Source organism: Balaenoptera ricei, chromosome 13 (genome assembly GCF_028023285.1).
Source record: "Balaenoptera ricei isolate mBalRic1 chromosome 13, mBalRic1.hap2, whole genome shotgun sequence".
In the NCBI taxonomy this organism is placed as follows: Eukaryota; Metazoa; Chordata; class Mammalia; order Artiodactyla; family Balaenopteridae; genus Balaenoptera; species Balaenoptera ricei.
The window spans coordinates 35,442,001-35,458,304 of record NC_082651.1 but is presented as its reverse complement, the minus strand read 5'-3'; the positions used below and the strand labels follow the sequence as shown (position 1 = coordinate 35,458,304).

Genomic DNA, 16,304 nt, shown 5'->3' with positions numbered 1-16,304 from the left:
CTTGCAATGCAGCAGGCGTGGGTTCAATCCCTGGTTGGGGAGCTAAGATCCCACATGCTGCGCAGCCAAAGAAATTTTTTTCGAACGTTATACTCCTGTATTATTGGCTTTAGTGGTTTCGATTTTGTTTTACTGTTAAGAAGATTTCAGTTTATTTACCGGGAACAAACAACACATAATGTAAAAATAGTTTCCCAGAAACGATTTCCATCATTCTCTTCTTCCCTTTCTCCCGCAGACTGGTGTTTCACCTTGACAAGTTCTCTGTCATTCCATAGGAAAGCTGTCTGGCTTGGAGGTTGCAATCCCAGGGAATTTTTCATCAGCGGGGAAGTCTCCATCACTACAGAGGGATCAAGGGAGAAGTCAGTCCCTGGTAAGTGAGATGCTCCCCCTAAACACCAACACAGCAGTCGTGTACCTTTCAAGGGGTTCAGGGGCAAGATGGGCAAGGCATTTCTACTAACTCTTCTTAAGGATCACGGACAGCGCCCTGTGCTACGAGGTAAGCGGTGACTGTTGTAGTTCTTACTGGTGATCCTTTCCTGTCACTGATTCTCGGCTTTCTTTGTATTTCATAGGACTGTTGTCAGTCCAATACAAAATGAGTCTTATTTTTAAAAACCTGAAATGTTTTACAGAGCCTAGCATTCTCATATAGGGTCCTTTCCATTCTCCCCACTTTCCCGAGAGGCCAAGAACACTTCACACCATGAACTAGGAGAGGGGGTAGAGCCCTTTCTGATGAAATACATCAACAAAGACAGAGTCTTAGCCTGCTTGCTCTCTGGACAGGATCTCGGACCACAAGGTCTTCACTCCTGGTGTAAATGAAGGAAGTGAGGACAGTTCAACTGGCACTCTCATAACAAGAGTTCTGAAACACCTTCCAAAGAGACTATAGCAGTAGATGAGGGAAGGGAGTGCTACAGTGTGGCAGTACCGGGGGAACGATCGGCTACAGCAGTGAAAAGTGTGGTACCGATTGGTGTGCTCTCGGGGTTCTTGTACATGTAGCATAGATGACCTCTACAGTGGCCCTCCCACCTTCCCACCTGCATTAGGTGTTCTTTTTTTTTGTAATTTATGTTTATGTATTTATTTACTGTTTGAACTTATTTATTCTACGTATTTATTTTTTTGGCTGCACTGGGTCTCTCATTGCTGTGCACGGGCTTTCTCTAGTTGGCGGCTAGCGGGGGCTACTCTTGGTTGCGGTGTGCGGGCTTCTCATGGTTGCGGTGTGTGGGCTTCTCATCGCGGTGGCTTCTCTTGTTGCGGAGCATGGGCTGTAGGCACGTGGGCTTCGGTAGTTGAGGCTCACGGGCTCTAGAATGCAGGCTCCGTCGTTGTGGCACATGCGCTTAGTTGCTGCACGGCATGTGGGATCTTCGCAGACCAGGGCTCAAACCCGTGTCCCCCGCATTGCATTGGCAGGCGGATTCTTAACCACGGCGCCACCAGGGAAGCCCTAGGTGTTCCCATATAGAGTCTAAAAACAGAGGGCACTGAGCGAAGGTAGTGGTTATTAAAGGCTCAGGATCTAAATTCTACCTGCCTCTACACCCCTTCCCAGCTGTCGATTTGACCCCATTTTTGAATGCCGACCTCATTCTTCAACTTTCTCTGGCGTTTGTTATACTCACTTTGAAAACTTGTTTCCGTGATGCGTTGAGCAGACACAGGGTGGCAGACTGCAGAGGTGGAAGCTGGTGGTCGGATATTTGTGGGCTGAATCTCCTTCAGTCCCATTCCCATTTCTGGTTGCCCAGAGGCCCGACTTCCTGTGTATGACGCCGAGCCGTAGGATTGCGGGCAGGAGCCAAGTTCTCCATACAGTAAAGACCCCAGTGTGCCTTGGTTATAGTAATATACCTGGCTTCCTTCCTGGCAGGGAAGTGGCAGGCGGCTCTGCCCCTGATTTGGAATCTGAGATGGTGTTCCCTGAGCAAGGCTGGCAGAAAGCGATGGATGTAGAGGGACCATGTTCTTGGCGTCTGAAGTTTTATCATACTGGGCTGCCAGAAACATGGAGGAGGCAGCTGTGTGGCGGTCAGTGAGTGCCAGAGTAAAGTCTCCGAGTGAAGAAGAATTCTTTTCAGTGCTTGCTGTGATGTCCCACTCAAGAACACCTGGATAGGAAGCAGCTGAAGTGGAGATCTGGCTGTGGTCAGTAACTCCAGATAACATAGTCGTGCTAGAATGTTGGTAAAGGTAGGCACTACCCATGAGTGTCTGGAAAGGGGTACCAGTAGCCGATGCCGAACTGACGGCAGGGGCAGAGACTCTGGAGAAGTTGCAGACACTTCGTGTTAGGGAAGTTGCATTGCTCACCACAGGAGGAGAATGCTGCAGAGAATTTAGAGTTCCAAGTAGAGATGGATGTTGGAAATTTTCTGTAAGAACAAGAGGGTCATGACAAACTCAGGGAGGTTGAGAAATTCTCACTACGTTTGAGGAACGGCATCATCTGAAGGTTCTTGCTATCAGGACACCTCTACTATCACTACTTCCTGAGAAACCCAAAATCAGACAGTTAATGATGGCTGTAAGGACTGAGCAGTTTTCCACTCTTCTCTATTAACTGCCTGTGCTCCCAATCTTGGGCACAGACGGGCAGAAGAGCCAAGTGGTGTGGTTCAGAGATTGTTCTCTAGGCTGGAAGCAACCTTCTCCCTGCCCTGTCTTTCCCTTCAGCCTGCACTCGTATTGACTTCTATGCTATTTCCTAGACTGGAAGCATTTTAGAACTAGGAGGCCCTTAGAGAACTTCGATGTTCTCAGTCTCATTTCGTGAGTAAGGAAACTGCGGCTCAGAGAGGTCGGGTTGACTTGTTCAAGTTCTCTCATTATGTTAGTATCATTACCAGGTTTCAGAACCTAAGTATCCTGACTTCCTTGCCAGGACTCCACTCTGAGCATGATACTGCCAGAAAGCAGGAGAAACAGAACTTATAATATAGGCATTTTTTTTTGTCCATTAGAAAACAGTACGGCTATTACCATTGTCGTCTTCAGTGTCTCCCTTTGCTTGTGCAGTTCCCACGCTATTACCTAGAGGTGACGTACAGCTCAGTCCAACTGGTGAATTGAAAGAGTCATTTTTGCCCTCTTCAAGCCTGGTTTCTCATCCTACCTCAAAATGATTACCCGAAAGTGGATTTCTTAAGTGCTTTTGGAAAGGGAAAAGTTATCTGATTCCTTCAGATTACTCATCTATAAAGTGGTTATAACACCACCACCAATAATAATAGCAGTAATAATTAATAGATGAATAAGCTGATCTATTGCGTATGATTTATATGGAGGAAGATACAATAAGTTCTAGAAAGACAAAGAAAAATCATGACAAGCATATTACGTTAACGAAAAAGAAATCCATAGATATTAATGAAAACGGGGGTATGTGGCCAGTATCGAAGCCTAATGAACTTACTAACAAATGGCATTCTGTACTATCCATGCAATATTATGAAAGTGAATTTTGCCCACTCTATTTTAGTGAATACTATTAACCAGAAAACACGATGGAGGTGATAGAGGTGAATGAATTCCTAGCCAATGCATACAGACAGAGAAGGTATGTCAGTAAAAAATGCATAACAAGCAACAGAATGCAATAAATGTGCATGTATAGGTAGCCACAACACATATAGACAAGTATTTCAATGAAAACCGGTACGAAGCAGACAGCAAAATAATAAGTGTAAAAGAGTTTCATTATTGTGCTCCTTCATATTTTTACCCAGCAAGTAAGAGGTATTAAGCCTAGGAGAAATATATATTTCAATGAATATAGCTTATATAATAAGCAGAAAGGAAGCTTAAAATGTATCAGGAAGGTTTTTGGATTTATCCTAGAACTTAGATTAGAATCATCTTCAGCATCCAAGAAGATGGCATCCCAAAACCTCAAAAAACCATCATGCCTAGAATCCAATTAAAAAAGATTTTCAAATGTAAGAAAATCCACAGGACTCCACAATATGGTTTTCGATAAACGTGGATGTTTGTTTGTTTTGTTTCTTTGGCCGCACCGCGTGGCCCTGGCCGTGAAAGCACCGAGTCCTAAGCACTGGACCGCCAGGGAATTCCCTAAGTGGGGGGGAATTAGAGATGTGGGGCTTGACTTTTTCTTCTTCTTCTTCTTCTTCTTCGGTAGCTAAGATCTACAAGCGAACGATGGCTGTTGATCAATGTGCTCTCTGTGTTAGGAAGGAAATAACTGTAAAAATGAAAAGCAGCCTTGCCTTAGAACCTACATATCACACAAAGGAAAATAGTCCTTCTGATTCAATTTAGAAGATATCACTTAAAATGTTGAATTGGCGAAATGTCTACCTAGTTTAAAAATTAGAAAGAATAAAACACTGAAAAGCAGCCCCCTAGATAACCACTGTGGTTGCTTGTTTATAGGAGGCATCATTTCTAAAACGTGTTTCTAAAATGTTTATATTCAAAACTGTCAAGTGGCCAACTGTATTCAGAGAGGCAATAAAAGAAAGAAAACGGAGTATGACTTTTCTGATAAGCTGCCTTTCCTGGTGATCCCCTGTTCTGGCCTTACTTTCCTTCTTCGTCTGTTAATGTAAGGGTTTGCTACCATCAACTTGGTTTTGCCCTGCTCTGAGCAGGTTTCCCTCTGTGCTGTTTCTGCTTTAATTGAAAATCTTTGGTTCCCATCAGCATTCCATTGCAAACTCCGTTTTTCTTGAGAGCTCCTCTATGCTTTCCCTCTTCATTCTTACATTTTCTCCCATCTCTTGGTGCCTGTTGGCCTGTGCTAATGAAAACCATCCTAAACTTCCTTACGCTCGACTCTGTGCCTCCCTGTAGAGCCCAGTACTCTCCATCCTCTCTCCCTATTCTCTCTTTTCAACTAGTCGAAATCCTAGTGGAGGGAGACCATTAGAGATGAAACATCTTGGTATATATTGCTAGTTTTCTATGTCCCCTGGCTTTTCTATGTTTCTGTTGAAACACTCTTGAGAAGTGTCTGATTTCGTTTTCTACATGGGTACCCTTTAAGGCTCAGTACTGGAAAAGAAGGGGATCAGAGTGATCAACCCAATGTGGTATCCTAACGTAACAGTTAAGGAAAGCAACAGGCTTTGTGAGACAGCCAGTGATTTGTCCAAAGTCACACAGATAGTAAACGTCAAAGTCAAAAGTGAAATTAGGTCTCCAGACTTGTAGTTCAATACTTTCCCTCATTATTCCATGCTATTTTGAATCTCCTACTCAATTTAGGGGCAAAAGAAATCGAACGCAAAACTTTCCAAAGTTTCTTTTCTTACCTGACATGGTCAGAGAAGAGGAAGCATCCACTGCAGGTACAAGGGATGAGGAGACAACACTAGAGGATGTCTGAGTGGCTGCAGCTGAACGGCGCACGTGTCCAGTACAGAGGTCACTGGTTACTGGTCCAAACAGCTCCACGGAAACCCCAAGGCTCTACCAAGTGGTAGTAGGTTTGGTAGGAGAGTGATGTCACAAAGCAGGCAGTTGAAAGGTATGAGAGAGCCAATAGGGAGGTCCGATCCCCAACAGGAAGGCGGGCTTGGGTGAAGAGAGTGTAGGAGAGCTAAAACAACACCTGAGTTTCTGAGCTCTGGGGAGGAAATCCTAGAAGACAGATTTACCTCCCCCAGGCTCTTCCATTAGGGAAATCATTGCAACATTTCTTACAGACGTTCATTAATACACTGAACTAAGAGTTACTTACATTCTACAGAGTATTCTATTTTATGTATCATATACTTAGAGCTATATAGATCTTATTTAATTAATAATCCTTAGGAAGGAAAGAGCCATCTAGTTTGAACTATTACAGTTGTTCTGAAATCATATGTGTCTAATGAGTGAACTGATAGCAGCTTTTAAGGAGCCAAAGTAGGGATTAAGAAGCTCTCTTTGTAACTTGGTTCAAGAGTAGGGTGAAGTTTGTTGAGTGTACCTTGTGGAGAATGTTGTGGTCCAAGGCTCTTCTCTTTTAGTTTCTTCTCCTTGACTCCTACCTTCCTTGGGCTGGGCTAGGCTGGGGGCCAGGTTGGACTTGCGACTTAACATTTCTCTTCCGCTTTCTCTTGTTTTTTTTTCTTCCATTATGGGCATTGCTTCGAGGACAAGCCTTGATCTTGCATTGGACGTTACTTCCTGTCAACTTCCAGCAGCAGGAGTCTTCTTTTCAGTGCTTGATGCCTCACGAAATAGACTCTGCCCGTTGGCAGCAAATACCAGAGAGCTAGGAGACAGAGCTGGTTGCAGACCTTTCCTCTTCCAGCCTTTGGTTGCAATTGTTTGGCCCGTAATTTGCTAGCTCTAGTTCCTTGGGCCACACAGGTATCCTGCCATCTCCAGCTCTTGTTATATGTGAGAGACATTCTGAACACTGTCCCTTTTTCTTTGCACAGAAGTATATACAGTGTGGCAGTTACTGTAATCTCCTCCGCCTTGCAAACAGCCACTCTAGAATCTTGGACCTCTAGGACTCTCTGTCTTGCATGCTTGGGGGCAAGGCCAAGCAAAATGAAGAGGAGAATAATTAGAGAAAGAGGAGGACGTTGGTGGAGAATTGGGAGCAGGTAAGGTGAAAAGGGCACAGGAGAAAAGAGATGCATGTAGACTTTTTGGTTTCTGTGGGAAACAGGTTGACACACTTGGGCCTCATTTGGTATTAACAGAACAGAGAGTTAAAGATCTAAGTAGCTAGATAGTGTGCAGCAACTGCCATGAAGTCTGTACACTGAAGAGAACAGTCTCACATCTAGTTTTCATTTTGTTTTATGTCATAGTACCTTATTTATAGCATTCACTGGTGTGTTTGTAGAATACAGATGTTTTCAAATGCTCTGGTTTTGTCTACATGGTTATCTCCTTGTCCTGTTTGTAAGGAATCCAACATTGTAAGACATATTGCATGTTTTTCTCTTGACGATTGTTGACCTTGAAGCGCCATGAACTAACTTGAGCTGTTGGATTCTGTGGAGAAACGTTCAAAAGGGTCTGTGAAAAAGGCACTGTGGTGAGTCGCATTATGCACCCGAGCGTAAGGAGCAGATATCTGCCACCAGCCCAGCTTGGCCTGGATTGCCTCTGTTTGAGTTCCCCTGGTTAGTGCTTTTCTCCCTAACCACTCTTGTGACTGTGATAATGTGAGTAAGGGCTGAGTTGCTAATGATCTATGTGTGAGGTAAGCTGGTTTGAGGGAGGAAATCTATGGACCTAGTCATTTTCCTTGGTGGTAAGCTTTCAGGGGTGCAGAGATTGATCTTCCTGGGGCCTTTTCTGGTCCCAGGAAAATATCGCATAGATGGGACCTCCCAAGACACACATTGAATCTTTAGGCCTGTTTTTCCTATTATGAGGTACGAGTTTCTTCACTGATGGGGATGATGCTTATCTGAGAAGAAATTGTGAAAGGTGGTGTAGTGTGGAGGTGTGGCTTCAGCTTTTAAGTTTTCCTCCAGGTTTTTCCCCTAAGCTTCCTACTTCGGACGGCCTACTTACATGATACTAGTAGGTGATGTCCGGCTAACAACTTCCTAAATATACCTGCAAGCCAGATCAGTGTCTCTTTTCTCTGTATTCCCATGGAAATCAAGAGTCCCGCCGAATTTTCCATCGAAACAGTTGATTTGTGTTGTCTCTAGGAATTCTAAAGGGCGTACCGTTGCTTCCTAACCGGTGTCATTTGGGAGATCCGCCTCTGTACGTTCAAATGATTAATTTTGAGACTTTGCTCATGTGTGCAGTAAACCCTTGAATTCCCTAAGACCTTCCTTTCCTCCATCTCCTACCCCATTAAGCCCGCTTCAGTTCATCTCCTGAATTTCTTTGGAATCTGTCAGCCAGCTCTTCCTCAACTTCCTAATACTGAACTTGCCTGTCTGTTGCGATTAGGTCCTAACTAGTGTCCATATATCTTGTTTCCTTCCCATCCACTCTTCACACAAGAAACCTTCAAAGCAAGTTGGAACGTTGCTCATAAACATCGCTCACAAACATTGTTTTGAGAATAGAAAACACACTGTTGGCCTTTAAGACTCTGCGTGGTCTAGAATCCTCTCTGCTTCTCTAGCCCCATCTTATGCCACTTTTGCCCTCACTTTCTATGCTTCAGATACACTGAATTAACCTTAGTTCTCACTCATCTGACAGAAGTCAGTTCAGATACTATTTTTCACTGTGATTCCTAGCATTAAGGAATTTGATTATCAGGTTTTGTATGAGGACTATTTCATCAGGGGTACAGAAGTTCTGGCCATCTCTGGTTTTGGATATCCCTTATTTGTTGAGACCTTTGCGTTGTTTGGTTGCCTTTTGTCTGTTTTCCAGATGGGAAAACAGGAACAAGGGAAGTATAGGTTATTACTAGGTGGGGTTGAACAAGTGGAGCAGCAAACTGCAAAGCAGAAAGAAGAGGGACGCACTATAGAGGGATATGACTTCCATTCTCAAGGCGCCTGCATCCTGTGCAGGGAGACAGCCTAACATAAAATGTGCCCAACAACAAATATATTGACTTCTTACTAAAAATCTCCAGTTCATAGAACCGAGGGGTTTGTACCTTCTCCTTTAAAAGTGGTAGTCCTGGGACTTCCCCGGTGGTCCCGTGGTGAAGACTCTGCGCTTCCAATGCAGCAGGCGTGGGTTCAGTCCCTGGTTGGGGAGCTAAGATCCCACATGCTGCGCAGCCAAAGAAATTTTTTTCGAACGTTATACTCCTGTATTATTGGCTTTAGTGGTTTCGATTTTGTTTTACTGTTAAGAAGATTTCAGTTTATTTACCGGGAACAAACAACACATAATGTAAAAATAGTTTCCCAGAAACGATTTCCATCATTCTCTTCTTCCCTTTCTCCCGCAGACTGGTGTTTCACCTTGACAAGTTCTCTGTCATTCCATAGGAAAGCTGTCTGGCTTGGAGGTTGCAATCCCAGGGAATTTTTCATCAGCGGGGAAGTCTCCATCACTACAGAGGAATCAAGGGAGAAGTCAGTCCCTGGTAAGTGAGATGCTCCCCCTAAACACCAACACAGCAGTCGTGTACCTTTCAAGGGGTTCAGGGGCAAGATGGGCAAAGGCATTTCTACTAACTCTTCTTAAGGATCACGGACAGTGCCCTATGCTACGAGGTAAGCGGTGACTGTTGTAGTTCTTACTGGTGATCCTTTCCTGTCACTGATTCTCGGCTTTCTTTGTATTTCATAGGACTGTTGTAAGTCCAATACAAAATGAGTCTTATTTTTAAAAACCTGAAATGTTTTACAGAGCCTAGCATTCTCATATAGGGTCCTTTCCATTCTCCCCACTTTCCCGAGAGGCCAAGAACACTTCACACCATGAACTAGGAGAGGGGGTAGAGCCCTTTCTGATGAAATACATCAACAAAGACAGAGCCTTAGCCTGCTTGCTCTCTGGACAGGATCTCGGACCACAAGGTCTTCACTCCTGGTATAAATGAAGGAAGTGAGGACAGTTCAACTGGCACTCTCATAACAAGAGTTCTGAAATAACCTTCCAAAGAGACTATAGCAGTAGATGAGGGAAGGGAGTGCTACAGTGTGGCAGTACAGGGGGGAACGATCGGCTACAGCAGTGAAAAGTGTGGTACCGATTGGTGTGCTCTCGGGGTTCTTGTACATGTAGCATAGATGACCTCTACAGTGGCCCTCCCACCTTCCCACCTGCATTAGGTGTTCTTTTTTTTGTAATTTATGTTTATGTATTTATTTACTGTTTGAACTTATTTATTCTACGTATTTATTTTTTTGGCTGCACTGGGTCTCTCATTGCTGTGCACGGGCTTTCTCTAGTTGGCGGCTAGCGGGGGCTACTCTTGGTTGCGGTGTGCGGGCTTCTCATGGTTGCGGTGTGTGGGCTTCTCATCGCGGTGGCTTCTCTTGTTGCGGAGCATGGGCTGTAGGCACGTGGGCTTCGGTAGTTGAGGCTCACGGGCTCTAGAATGCAGGCTCCGTCGTTGTGGCACATGCGCTTAGTTGCTGCACGGCATGTGGGATCTTCGCAGACCAGGGCTCGAACCCGTGTCCCCCGCATTGCATTGGCAGGCGGATTCTTAACCACGGCGCCACCAGGGAAGCCCTAGGTGTTCCCATATAGAGTCTAAAAACAGAGGGCACTGAGCGAAGGTAGTGGTTATTAAAGGCTCAGGATCTAAATTCTACCTGCCTCTACACCCCTTCCCAGCTGTCGATTTGACCCCATTTTTGAATGCCGACCTCATTCTTCAACTTTCTCTGGCGTTTGTTATACTCACCTTGAAAACTTGTTTCCGTGATGCGTTGAGCAGACACAGGGTGGCAGACTGCAGAGGTGGAAGCTGGTGGTCGGATATTTGTGGGCTGAATCTCCTTCAGTCCCATTCCCATTTCTGGTTGCCCAGAGGCCCGACTTCCTGTGTATGACGCCGAGCCGTAGGATTGCGGGCAGGAGCCAAGTTCTCCATACAGTAAAGACCCCAGTGTGCCTTGGTTATAGTAATATACCTGGCTTCCTTCCTGGCAGGGAAGTGGCAGGCGGCTCTGCCCCTGATTTGGAATCTGAGATGGTGTTCCCTGAGCAAGGCTGGCAGAAAGCGATGGATGTAGAGGGACCATGTTCTTGGCGTCTGAAGTTTTATCATACTGGGCTGCCAGAAACATGGAGGAGGCAGCTGTGTGGCGGTCAGTGAGTGCCAGAGTAAAGTCTCCGAGTGAAGAAGAATTCTTTTCAGTGCTTGCTGTGATGTCCCACTCAAGAACACCTGGATAGGAAGCAGCTGAAGTGGAGATCTGGCTGTGGTCAGTAACTCCAGATAACATAGTCGTGCTAGAATGTTGGTAAAGGTAGGCACTACCCATGAGTGTCTGGAAAGGGGTACCAGTAGCCGATGCCGAACTGACGGCAGGGGCAGAGACTCTGGAGAAGTTGCAGACACTTCGTGTTAGGGAAGTTGCATTGCTCACCACAGGAGGAGAATGCTGCAGAGAATTTAGAGTTCCAAGTAGAGATGGATGTTGGAAATTTTCTGTAAGAACAAGAGGGTCATGACAAACTCAGGGAGGTTGAGAAATTCTCACTACGTTTGAGGAACGGCATCATCTGAAGGTTCTTGCTATCAGGACACCTCTACTATCACTACTTCCTGAGAAACCCAAAATCAGACAGTTAATGATGGCTGTAAGGACTGAGCAGTTTTCCACTCTTCTCTATTAACTGCCTGTGCTCCCAATCTTGGGCACAGACGGGCAGAAGAGCCAAGTGGTGTGGTTCAGAGATTGTTCTCTAGGCTGGAAGCAACCTTCTCCCTGCCCTGTCTTTCCCTTCAGCCTGCACTCGTATTGACTTCTATGCTATTTCCTAGACTGGAAGCATTTTAGAACTAGGAGGCCCTTAGAGAACTTCGATGTTCTCAGTCTCATTTCGTGAGTAAGGAAACTGAGGCTCAGAGAGGTCGGGTTGACTTGTTCAAGTTCTCTCATTATGTTAGTATCATTACCAGGTTTCAGAACCTAAGTATCCTGACTTCCTTGCCAGGACTCCACTCTGAGCATGATACTGCCAGAAAGCAGGAGAAACAGAACTTATAATATAGGCATTTTTTTTTGTCCATTAGAAAACAGTACGGCTATTACCATTGTCGTCTTCAGTGTCTCCCTTTGCTTGTGCAGTTCCCACGCTATTACCTAGAGGTGACGTACAGCTCAGTCCAACTGGTGAATTGAAAGAGTCATTTTTGCCCTCTTCAAGCCTGGTTTCTCATCCTACCTCAAAATGATTACCCGAAAGTGGATTTCTTAAGTGCTTTTGGAAAGGGAAAAGTTATCTGATTCCTTCAGATTACTCATCTATAAAGTGGTTATAACACCACCACCAATAATAATAGCAGTAATAATTAATAGATGAATAAGCTGATCTATTGCGTATGATTTATATGGAGGAAGATACAATAAGTTCTAGAAAGACAAAGAAAAATCATGACAAGCATATTACGTTAACGAAAAAGAAATCCATAGATATTAATGAAAACGGGGGTATGTGGCAAGTATCGAAGCCTAATGAATTTACTAACAAATGGCATTCTGTACTATCCATGCAATATTATGAAAGTGAATTTTGCCCACTCTATTTTAGTGAATACTATTAACCAGAAAACACGATGGAGGTGATAGAGGTGAATGAATTCCTAGCCAATGCATACAGACAGAGAAGGTATGTCAGTAAAAAATGCATAACAAGCAACAGAATGCAATAAATGTGCATGTATAGGTAGCCACAACACATATAGACAAGTATTTCAATGAAAACCGGTACGAAGCAGACAGCAAAATAATAAGTGTAAAAGAGTTTCATTATTGTGCTCCTTCATATTTTTACCCAGCAAGTAAGAGGTATTAAGCCTAGGAGAAATATATATTTCAATGAATATAGCTTATATAATAAGCAGAAAGGAAGCTTAAAATGTATCAGGAAGGTTTTTGGATTTATCCTAGAACTTAGATTAGAATCATCTTCAGCATCCAAGAAGATGGCATCCCAAAACCTCAAAAAACCATCATGCCTAGAATCCAATTAAAAAAGATTTTCAAATGTAAGAAAATCCACAGGACTCCACAATATGGTTTTCGATAAACGTGGATGTTTGTTTGTTTTGTTTCTTTGGCCGCGCCGCGTGGCCCTGGCCGTGAAAGCTCCGAGTCCTAAGCACTGGACCGCCAGGGAATTCCCTAAGTGGGGGGGAATTAGAGATGTGGGGCTTGACTTTTTCTTCTTCTTCTTCTTCTTCTTCGGTAGCTAAGATCTACAAGCGAACGATGGCTGTTGATCAATGTGCTCTCTGTGTTAGGAAGGAAATAACTGTAAAAATGAAAAGCAGCCTTGCCTTAGAACCTACATATCACACAAAGGAAAATAGTCCTTCTGATTCAATTTAGAAGATATCACTTAAAATGTTGAATTGGCGAAATGTCTACCTAGTTTAAAAATTAGAAAGAATAAAACACTGAAAAGCAGCCCCCTAGATAACCACTGTGGTTGCTTGTTTATAGGAGGCATCATTTCTAAAACGTGTTTCTAAAATGTTTATATTCAAAACTGTCAAGTGGCCAACTGTATTCAGAGAGGCAATAAAAGAAAGAAAACGGAGTATGACTTTTCTGATAAGCTGCCTTTCCTGGTGATCCCCTGTTCTGGCCTTACTTTCCTTCTTCGTCTGTTAATGTAAGGGTTTGCTACCATCAACTTGGTTTTGCCCTGCTCTGAGCAGGTTTCCCTCTGTGCTGTTTCTGCTTTAATTGAAAATCTTTGGTTCCCATCAGCATTCCATTGCAAACTCCGTTTTTCTTGAGAGCTCCTCTATGCTTTCCCTCTTCATTCTTACATTTTCTCCCATCTCTTGGTGCCTGTTGGCCTGTGCTAATGAAAACCATCCTAAACTTCCTTACGCTCGACTCTGTGCCTCCCTGTAGAGCCCAGTACTCTCCATCCTCTCTCCCTATTCTCTCTTTTCAACTAGTCGAAATCCTAGTGGAGGGAGACCATTAGAGATGAAACATCTTGGTATATATTGCTAGTTTTCTATGTCCCCTGGCTTTTCTATGTTTCTGTTGAAACACTCTTGAGAAGTGTCTGATTTCGTTTTCTACATGGGTACCCTTTAAGGCTCAGTACTGGAAAAGAAGGGGATCAGAGTGATCAACCCAATGTGGTATCCTAACGTAACAGTTAAGGAAAGCAACAGGCTTTGTGAGACAGCCAGTGATTTGTCCAAAGTCACACAGATAGTAAACGTCAAAGTCAAAAGTGAAATTAGGTCTCCAGACTTGTAGTTCAATACTTTCCCTCATTATTCCATGCTATTTTGAATCTCCTACTCAATTTAGGGGCAAAAGAAATCGAACGCAAAACTTTCCAAAGTTTCTTTTCTTACCTGACATGGTCAGAGAAGAGGAAGCATCCACTGCAGGTACAAGGGATGAGGAGACAACACTAGAGGATGTCTGAGTGGCTGCAGCTGAACGGCGCACGTGTCCAGTACAGAGGTCACTGGTTACTGGTCCAAACAGCTCCACGGAAACCCCAAGGCTCTACCAAGTGGTAGTAGGTTTGGTAGGAGAGTGATGTCACAAAGCAGGCAGTTGAAAGGTATGAGAGAGCCAATAGGGAGGTCCGATCCCCAACAGGAAGGCGGGCTTGGGTGAAGAGAGTGTAGGAGAGCTAAAACAACACCTGAGTTTCTGAGCTCTGGGGAGGAAATCCTAGAAGACAGATTTACCTCCCCCAGGCTCTTCCATTAGGGAAATCATTGCAACATTTCTTACAGACGTTCATTAATACACTGAACTAAGAGTTACTTACATTCTACAGAGTATTCTATTTTATGTATCATATACTTAGAGCTATATAGATCTTATTTAATTAATAATCCTTAGGAAGGAAAGAGCCATCTAGTTTGAACTATTACAGTTGTTCTGAAATCATATGTGTCTAATGAGTGAACTGATAGCAGCTTTTAAGGAGCCAAAGTAGGGATTAAGAAGCTCTCTTTGTAACTTGGTTCAAGAGTAGGGTGAAGTTTCTTGAGTGTACCTTGTGGAGAATGTTGTGGTCCAAGGCTCTTCTCTTTTAGTTTCTTCTCCTTGACTCCTACCTTCCTTGGGCTGGGCTAGGCTGGGGGCCAGGTTGGACTTGCGACTTAACATTTCTCTTCCGCTTTCTCTTGTTTTTTTTTCTTCCATTATGGGCATTGCTTCGAGGACAAGCCTTGATCTTGCATTGGACGTTACTTCCTGTCAACTTCCAGCAGCAGGAGTCTTCTTTTCAGTGCTTGATGCCTCACGAAATAGACTCTGCCCGTTGGCAGCAAATACCAGAGAGCTAGGAGACAGAGCTGGTTGCAGACCTTTCCTCTTCCAGCCTTTGGTTGCAATTGTTTGGCCCGTAATTTGCTAGCTCTAGTTCCTTGGGCCACACAGGTATCCTGCCATCTCCAGCTCTTGTTATATGTGAGAGACATTCTGAACACTGTCCCTTTTTCTTTGCACAGAAGTATATACAGTGTGGCAGTTACTGTAATCTCCTCCGCCTTGCAAACAGCCACTCTAGAATCTTGGACCTCTAGGACTCTCTGTCTTGCATGCTTGGGGGCAAGGCCAAGCAAAATGAAGAGGAGAATAATTAGAGAAAGAGGAGGACGTTGGTGGAGAATTGGGAGCAGGTAAGGTGAAAGGGCACAGGAGAAAAGAGATGCATGTAGACTTTTTGGTTTCTGTGGGAAACAGGTTGACACACTTGGGCCTCATTTGGTATTAACAGAACAGAGAGTTAAAGATCTAAGTAGCTAGATATAGTGTGCAGCAACTGCCATGAAGTCTGTACACTGAAGAGAACAGTCTCACATCTAGTTTTCATTTTGTTTTATGTCATAGTACCTTATTTATAGCATTCACTGGTGTGTTTGTAGAATACAGATGTTTTCAAATGCTCTGGTTTTGTCTACATGGTTATCTCCTTGTCCTGTTTGTAAGGAATCCAACATTGTAAGACATATTGCATGTTTTTCTCTTGACGATTGTTGACCTTGAAGCGTCATGAGCTAACTTGAGCTGTTGGATTCTGTGGAGAAACGTTCAAAAGGGTCTGTGAAAAAGGCACTGTGGTGAGTCGCATTATGCACCCGAGCGTAAGGAGCAGATATCTGCCACCAGCCCAGCTTGGCCTGGATTGCCTCTGTTTTAGTTCCCCTGGTTAGTGCTTTTCTCCCTAACCACTCTTGTGACTGTGATGATGTGAGTAAGGGCGGAGTTGCTAATGATCTATGTGTGAGGTAAGCTGGTTTGAGGGAGGAAATCTATGGACCTAGTCATTTTCCTTGGTGGTAAGCTTTCAGGGGTGCAGAGATTGATCTTCCTGGGGCCTTTTCTGGTCCCAGGAAGATATCGCATAGATGGGACCCCCCAAGACACACATTGAATCTTTAGGCCTGTTTTTCCTATTATGAGGTACGAGTTTCTTCACTGATGGGGATGATGCTTATCTGAGAAGAAATTGTGAAAGGTGGTGTAGTGTAGAGGTGTGGCTTCAGCTTTTAAGTTTTCCTCCAGGTTTTTCCCCTAAGCTTCCTACTTCGGACGGCCTACTTACATGATACTAGTAGGTGATGTCCGGCTAACAACTTCCTAAATATACCTGCAAGCCAGATCAGTGTCTCTTTTCTCTGTATTCCCATGGAAGTCAAGAGTCCCGCCGAATTTTCCATCGAAACAGTTGATTTGTGTTGTCTCTAGGAATTCTAAAGGGCGTAC

At 44.1% G+C, this 16,304-nt stretch overlaps 1 long non-coding RNA gene across 1 annotated transcript in view; it reads left to right on the top strand.

Moving 5' to 3' along the window:
• Positions 1-283: 283 nt before the first annotated feature.
• Positions 284-16,304, top strand: part of LOC132376882 (uncharacterized) — a 204,453-nt gene continuing 188,432 nt past the window's right edge. Inside the window, exon 1 of the long non-coding RNA XR_009506451.1 lies at positions 284-376. This is a non-coding gene — a long non-coding RNA (uncharacterized LOC132376882). The remainder of the gene's footprint in view (positions 377-16,304) is intronic.